We start from the raw sequence: 13843 nt of genomic DNA, 5'->3' as shown, positions 1-13843 counted from the left end.
AGCCGGAGCCCCCGCCACTGCGCAGGCGCATCGTGGCCGCGGCCGGCGGTCTGCAGGGGCCACTGGGAATTGTAGTTCCCATTCGGAGGTCGGCCTGAGCGAGGGAGGCGCTCCCGCGGTCTCCACCCGCCCGCTTCGACACTCCACTGCTCAGGTGGGCAGAAGGAGGCTGCGCCCATTCCAGGGATATCTTCTGCCTAAACGTAAGCCTTGAAGCATATAGATTTAGGTTATTAAGATGAAGTAAAAGAGATGTTCTCCGCTAACTTTATGACTGTTTTAGAAACAATGTTAACCAGTATCTCTTTTTTTTAAGATTAAAAAATTTTTTATTTATCTTTGGCTGAGTTGGGTCTTCATTGCTGCGCATGGGCTTTCTCTAGTTGCGGGAATGGGAGCTACTCTTCGTTGCGGTGCGCGGGCTTCTCATTGCAGTGGCTTCTCTTGTTGTGGAGCATGGGCTCTAGGCGTGCAGGCTTCAGTAGTTATGGTACATGGGCTCAGTAGTTGTGGCTCGCGGCCTGTAGAGCACAGGCTCAGTAGTTGTGGCGCACGGGCTTAGTTGCTCCGCGGCACGTGGGATCTTCCCGGACCAGGGCTCGAACCTGTGACCGCTGCGTTGGCAGGCGTATTCTTAACCACTGTGCCACCACGGAAACCCAACCAATATCTTTTAAAGAGGGTTTGGAAATTAGTTCTTTGTAGAATTACTAGGTCCAATATGTGGAAATAAATGATGACCAACCAAATGAGAAAAGCAAAAGCTATTTATTCAAGAGCTTGCTATGTTTAGAAAGGGAGTCAGCCACCGTCACTTGTATTTTGGCAGAGACTCATAGACAGGCAGAGGAGTGGAAAAGATTAATAGTGAAAAAAGGGAAGGTTTCAGGTATGTCCTGATTCAAGGCTGTTTTCATGGGTAAGTTGTAGGTGGGCTAACTCAAGAGAGAGGCATCCTATGTGATTGGTTAGGGGTGCACATGTGGCTTTCTCTGGTTGGTCCTAAGTTGGAAGTGGGGACAAAAATTAGGGAAGCTCTCAGTTGTTAATCAAGTCCTGGCTATTTTGAGCGGATTGTTATATGGGTTATTTGGCTTCCTGGACTATCACTAGACACCGCAGTCTGACTTCCTATAAGTCTGACTTAAGCAGGCTGGCTTCCTGGGCTGTTTATTATAGATAAGGGGGCTGGTTTCCTGGGTAGGCTTCGGGCAGGTTGTGGGTCAGAGTTCTGTTTTTAAATATGGTCTGGTCATTGTTTGTTTGTATATTCAGTCTCTCAAATAGAACACCCAGGAATACTAAAATCTGAATCAGAGGAAGCTTGCAGAAGCATGGAGAGCTTTACTCTCCATGTAAAGGAGCCTGTTTGCTATCGATGTGCAGATCTGCCAATAAGTCTGACCAGGTAAAGATACATCTCATCTCAAAGGTGGACTGGGGTGGGCAGTCTGATAATCACATCAGTGTTGTGTCACATGAAAACTATCATTTTCATGAATTTTATTTTTACAATAATAGTAGGAAAGCAACGAGAGAATAGACTCTCTAGTAGGTTATTATTAGCCCAATCTTGAAAGTGATCATGGTCCCTTAGCTTCTGTGGGCAAAGTTGTGAAAAATAGGCTCTGGACAGATCATATTTATTTGAATATTTCTAGAAATGTGACATCCTGCACAAATCTTAGTTGATTTTCACAATCTCCGTGCATCCTGTTTTCAGTAGAGTGAATTTCATTGCTGGGAAGGTCTTCACTCTAATAACAGTAACAAGAGTGCCAGTAGAGTTCTCTTTTCCAGAACCACATGCCCTGGGCTTTTTAATGGAGGTTTCTCAGTTTCTTTACTGGAGATTCCTTATTGCTCCCTTTAGGAACTGACTTCTTTGAGCTATTTGGGAGTCCCCTATTTAAATTTCAGGACCATTAAGGAGGGCACACTGTAAGGAGCTAAGACATAAGGGGGGAAAGCAAAGGAGGTTTATTTATTGAGTTCCTATTGTATGCTTCATTTATTTAACATAAGTTTTCCTCACCAGAAAAAAGGGCATAATAATAGCTAACGTTTATATAGCATTTGCTATGCTGTCAAGGATGTATGTGATAGGTACTAATATTATCCCTGTTTTACAGATGGGGACATATGCTGAGAATTAATTTGCCCCAGGTCACAAACCTAGTAAGTAGGAGAGCCAGACATCCTGACGCCAGAGTCTGTGTGATTCACTCCTAATCTACAAGCTATGTGTCTACAAGGGATTGTTGTAAGGGTTAAATGAGATAAAGTAAGAGGTGCCTGGCCCAGCTCATAGCCCAGAACCACTCAAAGTGAGAAAGCTATTATTTTGTGAAAGTGCTCTGGTATAGAGGCTTTTATCCCAAGGGCCACTGGGAGGCAGTATTGCCATTCAGTTGGTTTCCCCTTGTGCTTTCATCCTCATAGGTGCAAAACCCCTTTGTCCTTCAAGCCTTATGCTATCTACCATCCCCTTTACATTTACTATTTATGTCTGCTATCAACCTCTTTGGGTAATCTGTCAGCCCTAGTTCTCTCTCTTCAAGTTCTTTGCAGACGTAGAACCTACTTCATGGACTTGCAGTCCAGCTCCTGTTGTTATTCTGGATGTTTTTAGCATGTAAAAGGATGATCTGTTCAGGAAAGATATAGTTCATTCAGTCATTCTTTAACTTATTCATTTATTCCACAAAGAGTTATTGAAAATTTGTGTTGGACATTTAGTTAGGCTCTGTGGAGAAAAAGTGATATGGGTTCTACTTCCGAGAAAGTTATAGTCTAGCAGGGGCAATGGACCCAAATCAAGAAGTATAATGACATGTTATAGATGAATTTATAACCCAGCTGTCTATTGGCATCAGCATTTCTTTTCAACATCTTTATTGGAATATAATTACTTTACAATGTTGTGTTAGTTTCTGCTATATAACAAAGTGAATCAGCTATACGTATAAATATATCCCCATATCACCTCCCTCTTGAGCCTCCCTCCCGCCCTCCCTATCCCACCCCTCTAGGTGGTCACAAAGCATGGAGATGATCTCCCTGTGCTATGCGGCTGCTTCCCACTAGCTATCTATTTTACATTTGGTAGTGTATATATGTCAATGCCACTCTCTCACTTTGTCCCAGCTTACCCTTCCCCCTCCCCGTGTCCTCAAGTCTACTTCTGCATCTTTATTCCTGTCCTGCCCTTAGGTTCTTCAGAACCATTTTTTTTAAATTTTAGATTCCATATATATGTGTTAGCATATGGTATTTGTTTTTCTCTTTCTGACTTACTTGACTCTGTATGACAGACGCTAGATCTATCCACCTCACTACAAATAACTCAATTTCGTTTCTTTTTATGGCTGAGTAATATTCCATTGTATACATGTGCCACATCTTCTTTGTCCATTCATCTGTTGATGGACGTTTAGGTTGGTTCCATGTCCTGGGTCTTGTAAACAGTGCTGCAATGAACATTGTGGTACATCTTTCTCTTTTTTTTTAATTGTTGAATTTTATTTAATTTATTTTTTTATACAGTAGGCTCTTATTCGTTATCCATTTTATACATATTAGTGTATACATGTCAATCCCAATCTCCCAATTCATCACACCACCCCCCACCCTTACCACTTTCCCCCTTAGTGTCCACATGTTTGTTCTCTGCATCTGTGTCTCTATTTCTGCCCTGCAAACTGGTTCATCTGTACCATTTTTCTAGGTTCCACATATATGCATTAATATATGATATTTGTTTTTCTCTTTCTGACTTACTTCACTCTGTATGACAGTCTCTAGATCCATCCACGTCTCAAAAAATGACCCAATTTCGTTCCCTTTTACGGCTGAGTAATATTCCATTGTATATATGTACCACATCTTCTTTATCCATTTGTCTGTCGATGGACATTTAGGTTGGTTCCATGTCCTGGCTATTGTAAATAATGCTGCAATGAACATTGTGGTGTATGTCTCTTTTTGAATTATGGTTTTCTCAGGGTATATGCCCAGTAGTGGGATTGCTGGGTTGTATGGTAGTTTTTAGTTTTTTAAGGAACCTCCATACTGTTCTCCATAGTGGCTGTATCAATTTACATTCCCAACAACAGTGCAAGAGGATTCCCTTTTCTCCACACCCTCTCCACCATTTATTGTTTGTAGATTTTTGATGATGCCATTCTGACCTGTGTGAGTTGATACCTCATTGTAGTTCTGATTTGCATTTCTCTAATGATTAGTGATGTTGGGCATCTTTTCATGTGTTTGTTGGCAATCTGTATATCTTCTTTGGAGAAATGTCTATTTAGGTCTACTGCCCATTTTTGGATTGGGTTGTTTGTTTTTTTGATATTGAGCTGCATGAGCTGCTTGTAAATTTTGGAGATTAATCCTTTGTCAGTTGCTTCATTTGCAAATATTTTCTCCTATTCTGAGGGTTGTCTTTTGGTCTTGTTTATGGTTTCCTTTGCTTTGAAAAAGCTTTAAAGTTTCATTAGGTCCCATTTGTTTATTTTTGTTTTTATTTCCATTTCTCTAGGAGGTGGGTTGAAAAGGATCTTGCTGTGATTTATGTCATAGAGTGTTCTGCCTATGTTTTCCACTAAGAGTTTTATAGTGTCTGGCCTTACATTTAGGTCTTTAATCCATCTGGAGTTTATTTTTATGTATGGTGTTAGGGAGTGTTCTAATTTCATTCTTTTACATGTAGCTGTCCAGCTTTCCCAGCACCACTTATTGAAGAGGCTGTCTTTTCTCCATTGTATATTCTTGCCTCCTTTATCAAAGATAAGGTGACCATATGTGCATGGGTTTATCTCTGGGTTTTCTATCCTGTTCCATTGATCTATATTTCTGTTTTTGTACCAGTATCATACTGCCTTGATTATTGTAGCTTTGTAGTATAGTCTGAAGCCAGGGCGCCTGATTCCTCCAGCTCCGTTTTTCGTTCTCAAGATTGCTTTGGCTATTCGGGGTCTTTTGTGTTTCCATACAAATTGTGAAATTTTTTGTTCTAGTTCTGTGAAAAGTGCCATTGGTAGTTTGATTAGGGATTGCATTGAATCTGTAGATTGCTTTGGGTAGTATAGTCATTTTCACAATGTTGATTCTTCCAATCCAGGAACATGGTATATCTCTCCATCTGTTTGTATCATCTTTAATTTCTTTCATCAGTGTCTTATAGTTTTCTGCATACAGGTCTTTTGTCTCCTTAGGTAGGTTTATTCCTAGGTATTTTATTCTTTTTGTTGCAGTGGTAAATGGGAGTGTTTCCTTGATTTCTCTTTCAGATTTTTCATCATTAGTGTATAGGAATGCAAGGGATTTCCATGCATTAATTTTGTATCCTGCTACTTTACCAAATTCATTGATTAGCTCTAGTAGTTTTCTGGTAGCATCTTTAGGATTCTCTATGTATAGTATCATGTCATCTGCAAGCAGTGACAGTTTTACTTCTTCTTTTCTGATTTGGATTCCTTTTATTTCTTTTTCTTCTCTGATTGCTGTGGCTAAAACTTCCAAAACTATGTTGAATAATAATGATGAGAGTGGGCAGCCTTGTCTTGTTCCTGATCTTAGTGGAAATGGTTTCAGTTTTTCACCATGGAGAACGATGTTGGCTGTGGGTTTGTCATATATGGCCTTTATTATTTTAAGGTAAGTTCCCTCTATGCCTCCTTTCTGGAGTGTTTTTATCATAAATGGTGTTAAATTTTGTCAAAAGCTTTTTCTGCATCTATTGAGATTATCATATGGTTTTTATCCTTCAGTTTGTTAGTATGGTGTATCACATTGATTTGATTGATTTGCGTATATTGAAGAATCCTTGCATTCCTGGGATAAACCTCACTTGATAATGGTGTATGATCCTTTTAATGTGGCATCAGCATTTTTTTAAAGTCTTGGACAGTATTGGTACAGGGAGCAAAGGCATAAAAGCGGAAATGGCATGGTGCTTTCAGGAACCTGCCAGTATAGTTCCATATGGTCAGAACTCAGACTTCAAGGGAGGGCATAGTGAGAAATGGGACTAAGAGGCAAGCTATGGCCAGAGCATTGCATGCCAAGCTAAAGAGTGTGGAAATAAAAGTTATTCATCTTCCCCCGGTCAGAGAAATTCTGCATGCCATGAGGTGTGGCCAAAAAAAAAAAAAAAAGAAAGTTATTCGTCTTCCATTTTAATTCAGTTTTGGTTAAAATTATAATAAAATATTGATCATAAAGAGTACCCTCATATTTATTTAAATGACAAAGTTTTAGTTTAATCTCACAGGAATGATTCTTTTAACCACAAAACAAATGATAACTTCAAAGCTGATAAAACATGTGTTATAGGATATTGCAATTGTTTTTTAATCTATATGATGGATATAATATATGAAATTGAATTTCTCACCTAAGCTATAAATGAACCTAGCAGATTTTTGGTAAATAACCTGCCAATATACATATTGTATTAGGTTTTCTTGTTAATCATAAAGCTATATACTGTTGGGATCTAGCTTCCTCCTTGCAGACTGCTTAAAATAAAGGATGGCAGATTCAGATCAAAACACAGTGTCAAACCTTGTTCCTCCACAGGAACTCGGATTTGTCTGAAGACAGTGGGGAGTCTTGGAAGGCTTTTAAGAAGGGGAGAAACATAATCAGAATTGTGTTTTAGAAATAAACTCTGGAGCCCTGTAAAGGGCAAACAGAAGGGGAAAGAGCAAACAGAGGCAGAGCAATCCCAAGAAACTGTTGCTGGAATCCAGGGCACAAGTACTTGTGGCCTGAAGTAAGGCAGTAAAGTAGAGATGGTTGTGATTGTGTGGACGTAAGTGACTTAAGAGATATTACTAAGAATTAATATTGATTGGATGTGGGGGATGAGGAAGTGGTCTAGGATGATTTCCCAGGTTTCAGAATTGGGCACCTGGTTGGAAGGGGTTGTTTGGCACCTAGTGGGCAATCATTAAATGTGTTGAGTATTTGTTGAATACATGTAGGGATAGGAAATAATGTGAAAATAAGGAGGAGGATCAGATTGTACTGAATCATCATTATTTCAGTTTTGAAAAGTTGAGTTTGAGTTGCTACTGTGATACTCCCTAAGCTCTCTATGCTTTTCTTTCATAGCCCTCATCACAGTGTGTAATAATATATTTATTTGTGGGAATATATGTTTAATGTTTATTTTTCCTACTAAAATAATAAGTTCTAAGATTTCAAATATCATGTCTATTTTACGCACCTCTTTTAGCTCTAGTAACTAGCATTGGACCTAGCACATAGTAGGGACTCTATGTTTATGGAATGAATGGATGAATTCAAGTGGAAGATGCCCAGCACGTAGTTGGATATGAGGAGCTAGATGTCAGGAGAGGTCTTGACTGAAGGCAGAGATTTGCAAGTCATTAGAACTCGGATCAGGATTGAAGCTGATGATGACTGAGGTCCCCAAACAAGAAGGGTGTGTACAGTGAGAAGAGAGGAAGGGCCAGGATAGAACTCTTAAAGATATTGACTTTAAAAATTGGGTAGAGGAAGAGAAACCAGCAAAAGACAATGAGAACAAATAGGAATAGAAGCAGGAGAACTAGGAGAGTGTGATTTCATAGGCGCCAAGAGAGCAGAGAGCTGTGAAAGGGTGCTGAAGGATTCTGATACCAGTTCCATTGTGGGGCATGGGTGTGTTTCCCCACACATCCAAACCAATTCTTTGGATTCCAGCCTAGGTTTCCTATAGTTCAACTCAATTCTGACACTATCTATCCAGAGATAGTGTCAGATTCCACAGGTTAAGGGTTCAGTCCCACAAGACTCCCCCGCCCTCTTCAGATGCCAATTGCAAGCCCAGGTTGTTAACCTGTGCTTCTGACTGACTGGCTTTAAATCGAAGGTTCCCACAACTCCCTCCCTGGGTTTGATTAATTTGCTAGAGCGGATTAGGACACGAAGCAGCTGCAGCTCTTTTTTTTTTTTTTTTAATGTATTTATTTATTTATGGTCGTGTTGGGTCTTCGTTTCTGTGCAAGAGCTTTCTCTAGTTGTGGCAAGCGGGGGTCACTCTTCATCGCGGTGCGCAGGCCTCTCACTATCGCGGCCTCTGTTGTTGCGGAGCACAGGCTCCAGACGCGCAGGCTCAGTAATTGTGGCTCACGGGCCCAGTTGCTCCGCGGCATGTGGGATCTTCCCAGACCAGGGCTTGAACCCGTGTCCCCTGCATTGGCAGGCAGATTCTCAACCACTGCGCCACCAGGGAAGCCCAGCTCTTTTTTTTTTTTAATTTTTTAACATCTTTATTGGAGTATAATTGCTTTACAATGCTGTGTTAGTTTCTGCTGTACAACAGAGTGAATCAGCTATACATATACATATATCCCCACATCTCCTCCCTCTTGCGTCTCCCTCCCACCCTCCCTATCCTACCCCTCTGGTAGGACACAAAGCACGGAGCTGATCTCCCTGTGCTATGCAGCTGCTTCCCACTAGCTATCTATTTTACATTTGGTAGTGTATATATGTCCATGCCACTCTCTCACTTCGTCCCAGCTTCCCCTTCCCCCTCCCCGTGTCCTCAAGTCCATTCTCTATGTCTGCATCTTTATTCCTGTCCAGCTGCAGCTCTTTTGGAAAGGTGTCTGACAGCGTTAAGGCTGAGAGCCCCAGTTTGCAGAAGCTGATCTCAGGTTGGCAATCTCAAAGGGGACTCTGCTTCCCCGCTCCCTGACTCCAGCAGAGGCTCCAACTTACTCAGAGGATGGGGGCTTCCTACTTTTAATTTTGGCTGTAACACATCTGATCCTCCAGTTGAGCAAGAATGACACTGGTGAGAACTGTGGGCTTGGCACAAAGGAGTGGAGCAACCTGGACTCTGACCACAAGAGGGCGGTGTTGTGAAGGAGGTGAGGAAGCGGAGGGTGGGCAGCGTTGGGGAAAGGAAAGGAACCCTGCCCAGTGGGGATTCACGAAGTCCTCTGAAGTCTCCAGGACAGGGAATCTTCCTGAGCAAATCGTGTGTGTGTGTGTGTGTGTGTGTGTGTGTGTGTGTGTGTGTGTGTGTGTGTGTGTGTGTGTGTGTGTGTGTGTGTGTGTGTGTGTGTGTATGTTGGCTTGGGGATAAGATCTGTTTGGAGAAAGTTTTTTTTAAAATAAATTTATTTATTTATTTATTTTTGGCTGTGTTGGGTCAGGTCTTCGTTGCTGCGTGGACTTTAGTTGCGGCGAGCGGTGGCTTCTCTTGTTGCAGAGCACGGGCTGTAGGTGTGCGGGCTTCAGTAGTTGTGGCACGCAGGCTCAGTAGTTGCGGCACACGGGCTTAGTTGCTCTGCAGCATGTGGGATCTTCCCGGACCGGGGCTTGAACCCATGTCCCCTGCATTGGCAGGTGGATTCTTTTTTTTTTTTTGGCAGGCGGATTCTTAACCACTGCGCCACCAGGGAAGTCCTGAGAAAGATGTTTTTTAAAAAAATTTTTTTAAGTTAAAAAAAATTTTTTTAAGTTAAAAAAATTTTTTTTAAAAAGATCTTGATTATGGTTTTTAATTTTCTTAAAAGACCCTTCAACTTTGATTTCTGAGAGAAATTTCATTGCCACTGTGTTCTCTGCTTTTTTGATCTTTATTCTTTTGGAGTTTGAGAAAGTATTGTTTAGAAGTTGAGAGTGATTTTATACTTATAAATAGGACCCCCTGGGTATACTCTGTAAATTGGAATTCTTGACAGTGTGGAAAACCAGCTCTTTTATGATAATGCTGGGAGCTGTGGGGTAAGTTTGTGAACTTTTGGGTAAGCAAGAGCGACCTTATATAATTAAGTCCTGAGAACTGTGTTGCTGAAGCTCTGTGGCCTAGTTTGTGTCCTGCCTTAACCCTACCCCCATCTCCTACTGTGAGCAAGCTCTTTGCAGTGGGAGTGGCGAAACTGTTTTTTCTTTCTTTTTTTTAACCCACGTGACCAGTAAACAAGGGTTTAATAGTCCCATTATTCCTTCTCACTTGTTACATTTCTAATCCTGTGGAGAACAGAGAAGAAGTAAAATTCCAAAGGTAGGTGAAATCTGATGTACATTCCCAAACAAGAATTCCTCAGGTAACATTTTTCCTTTCTCTTTGTGGAATCTCATATACTGATATGAAATGAAGTATGATATATATATACATGTGTATATATATACATTAACTATATTTCATATATGTATATATATATATTTATATTTATGCCAGTACAAGGCATCAGCTGCTGGAGTATTTGCTAATTTTTTCCCACTTGGCAGAGGGATTGAGTCAGCTTTTGGGATGAGACTGAGGTTGGAAAATCTGTTAAGTTTTATGCTTGGACAATGTAGCATCTTCAAAAAGAGTTTGAGGTAACTTATAGTAAAAGACATATATACAAAAAAGTTATTAAAATGCAAATGGAAACATAAAAAGAAATAGAAAATCAAAGTGATGAAAGAGAAGAAAAAAATGCTGTCTACAAGGACTAATAGAATTACTATGATTGAATATTAAATTTGGCCTTAAACTTCTAAGATAATATACAGAACTAGATAATTGAAAAATAATCAATAGTATACTATTTACTTAGAAAAGACAAAATCTTGCCTGGTACTAAATGCATGACAGGATTTATCATGTGGGATCTTGCACAGTGTATAGATGCACAGTGTTCTGGATAAGAATTTTATAACAAACACAGAAGTGATTTTCTTCACACTGTTTGTTTTCTTCTTCTCTTTTTAATAAAAGCGGTATTTTTATTTTCCTAATTTGAGTTGAGAACACACAGGTGGATGCTCAATGAATTTTCACAAAATTAGTACTTCTGTTAACAGCCACACAGGTCAAGTAATAGAACATTATGAGCACTGTAAACAGCTCACTAATACCTTTCTCAATCATGGACCCCTACTTCCTCCCCAAAGGTAACCAGTAATCTTTTGTAGCACCCTAAATTAGTTTTGTCTCTTTAAAACTTTGTGTAGATGGAATAATATAGTATGTGTTCTTTTGTGTCACAATATTATGTTTATGAGATTCATTCATGTGATTGTGTGTAGCTATAGTTTGTTTTTGTCACCGTATAGCATTCCATTCCATGAGCATATCTCAACTTATTTATCCATTCTACTCTTTGTGCATGTTTGGGTTGTTTCCAGGTTTTGGCTATCAAAAATAATGCTGCTGCAAACCCATCTTATGGTGCACATATTGTGTTGTTGTTGTTAAATACCTAAAATGGAATCTATGGGTATAGGGAAGGTGGGTCTTTATCTTCAGTAGATAATGACAAACTGTTTTTTTCAGATTGATTGAATAAATTTACTCTTTCAATAGCAGTGCTTGATTGTTCTTGCCAACACTTGACATTGTCAGCCTTTTTCAGTTAAAACATTATGGTGGGTGCATAGTGGCATCTAACTGTGATAAACAATTGTTGGCTTGAGTACGTCAACTGAAAGAAAAACACACAGTGTAAGAGCTGTGAGTTGAATTTATTCAAGGTCTTACTGAGGACTACAGCCTGGGAGACAGCCTCTCAGATAGCTCTGAGGAACTGCTCCAAAGGGGTAGGAGGAGAAGCCAGTATATGTATGATTTTGGCTAGGGAATGTGTGCAGTCAAGCATACATCTTGGTAACAGGTTACTACTAATCATGAGGATCAGATATCTTAGTTAATGATTTTAGTGCTTTTCTCTGTAGGAGAAGATGCAAGAATCTGGGTTCATTAAAATTTTCCCCCCTGAGATATCTCTTTCTATCTAAGGCATCTGTTTTTCCAAAGCACAGAGTGCCTTATCACATTTTTCATCCTGAATTCTTTTCAGGGTGTACTGCCGGTCAGTGACTGCAGAGGTGGGCAACATTCTTTGTTTTAAAGTAACACCTAGTCTGTATGCCCAATGTGAGAACAAAGAATGTCATGATGGATCTATCGGTCCATGAATCCATGTGCTGTTTATAGACTCACTCTTAGGATCAGTGACTAGACTGGAGCTTATAGACAAGCCCAGGTCTGAAGATTTAAAAGAAGGGAGTAAAAACTATTCTTTACTTTGCCATGTGCTATAGAGAGTGCAGAGAGAGAAGTCCTCTGCTTGAGACTGAAGAAAGTCAGAGTGAACCAGGATGGCCCAACGTCGTGATAAAAAGCAGATAGAAATGACTAAGGATGTTGCTATACCTGGAGTTGCACATATTGTGAAAAAGTGGAAGTGGTAGGGCTCAGGGAGAAAGGCCCAGAATGGCAATAATAAAACAACAACCAGGGCTTCCCTGGTGGCGCAGTGGTTGAGAGTCCGCCTGCCGATGCAGGGGACACGGGTTCGTGCCCCGGTCCGGGAGGATCCCACGTGCTGCGGAGCGGCTGGGCCCGTGAGCCATGGCCGCTGGGCTTGCGTGTTTGGAGCCTGTGCTCCGCAACGGGAGAGGCCACGACAGTGAGAGGCCCACGTACCGCAGAAAAAAAACAACAAAAAAACAAGAACCACCAAAATAATGCTAATAATATCTAACAATTACATAGTGCTTTACACGCGTTAACTCATTTAACTATCCCAACAAATCACTGAAGGGTTCTTTTCCCATTTTGAAGATGAGCACACAGGTAGAGAGGTTAATTCACTTGCCCAAGGCCACACAACAAGTAAATGGTAAAGCCTGATTTGAACCCAAGTAATCTGGCTTCAGAATCCATGCTCATATTTCTATGTTATCCACAAAGTCAGGGTTAGGGGCAGGGGAACTCATGCAGAGAGATTCTTGGAAAGGAATAAAAGGAAAAGTAGGCAGGGAATTAGCCAAGTAGTCTCATTGGTATCATAACAGACTCCAGAAAAAGTGTTCTGAGAAATGGAATATGTTCTGCACTGTTGCTGAAGAGGAAAGTCATGGAAGCCTGAAACACCTCCAGGTTTGCATATGAGAGTCTTCAGCACACCCCAAGCACAATGACTAGGTGGGGAAGCCCAGTTTAGCAGACAGCCTAAAGCACTGAGGATTGCCAATCTCCCTAGGACTTTCCCTTGGTTTTCCCTTTCATTTTCACACCCATGTCAGGTCTTTTTGGTTGCTCTACTGAGAGTCAGATGACATAGTATCATGGCTAGTTTCTGTTGGGTTTCCAGGTTGTAGAGAAACCAATCAGGGGTAGTAGTCAATATTAACATTTCTAATATCCATACCAATGGCTTGTGACCCTATGTTCACCCCAGATTCCAAGGTAACCAGAGAGGTCAATTCATGGGGCCCCAAAGCTTCCTGCTTCCTCTCTAGGGCCCCGTCACTGACCAAGACCTGGGCTGGTGAGGATGGGATCTGGAGACTGATGATGGGGAGGGAGGAACAAAGAAGGGACACCCTGGTGGGTGCTTAGGCAGAGATTAAAGCCATCTCTGCTTCCTCCTGGAGCCCCTGGACACTTTCTACTTCTCCACACCTTTTTATACCTTTCTTTCCTCTTCCCCTAGACTCTACTTTTTCCCCCATACTTACATTGCCCCATCCACAAAAATAAATACCCTTCCTTTGGAGAAGATCTCACTCTGCTAAGTGGGGAGAGCAGAAAGGGAATCTCAGGCTGGGGGATGGCCAGATGACCTCTATAGTTCATTGTAGATAGTCCCAGGATGAAATCTCCAAGACAGAATGGGCCAATGACGTCACTGTTGGTAAAGAAAAGTCTCAGGGGAAACACCTACAGAGTCATGTTTGGATTTGAGCATCTTCATCCCAAGGAGGTGGCTCAGTGAAGACACCTGCTAAGCAGAGCTCAGCTCTCAGTATTGCCCATCTCTCTGAGGCTTCTCTCAGGCTTTCCCTTTCTTTCTCCCAACCTCCTTCAGGTGGTTCTAGT

The 13843-nt window shown here is 41.1% G+C and overlaps 1 protein-coding gene across 4 annotated transcripts in view; it reads left to right on the top strand.

The window, feature by feature from the left end:
• The first annotated feature begins 108 nt into the window (after window positions 1-108).
• Window positions 109-13843, top strand: part of LOC307194579 (17-beta-hydroxysteroid dehydrogenase type 6) — a 32490-nt gene continuing 18755 nt past the window's right edge. For 2 of the 4 annotated variants that reach the window (XM_079937750.1, XM_079937748.1), the window contains exon 1: window positions 10006-10033. The gene's annotated coding sequence lies outside the window, so the exon portion shown is untranslated. Of the gene's footprint in view, window positions 204-10005; window positions 10034-12822; window positions 12902-13843 lie in introns of those variants that run through there. The other 2 variants (XM_079937747.1, XM_079937749.1) reach the window with 2 other exon arrangements.

Source organism: Stenella coeruleoalba (genome assembly GCF_951394435.1).
Source record: "Stenella coeruleoalba genome assembly, chromosome: 11".
Classification (NCBI taxonomy): domain Eukaryota; kingdom Metazoa; phylum Chordata; class Mammalia; order Artiodactyla; family Delphinidae; genus Stenella; species Stenella coeruleoalba.
Note: the sequence above shows the minus strand (reverse complement) of the source record. Positions and strands in the feature narration are given on the sequence as shown.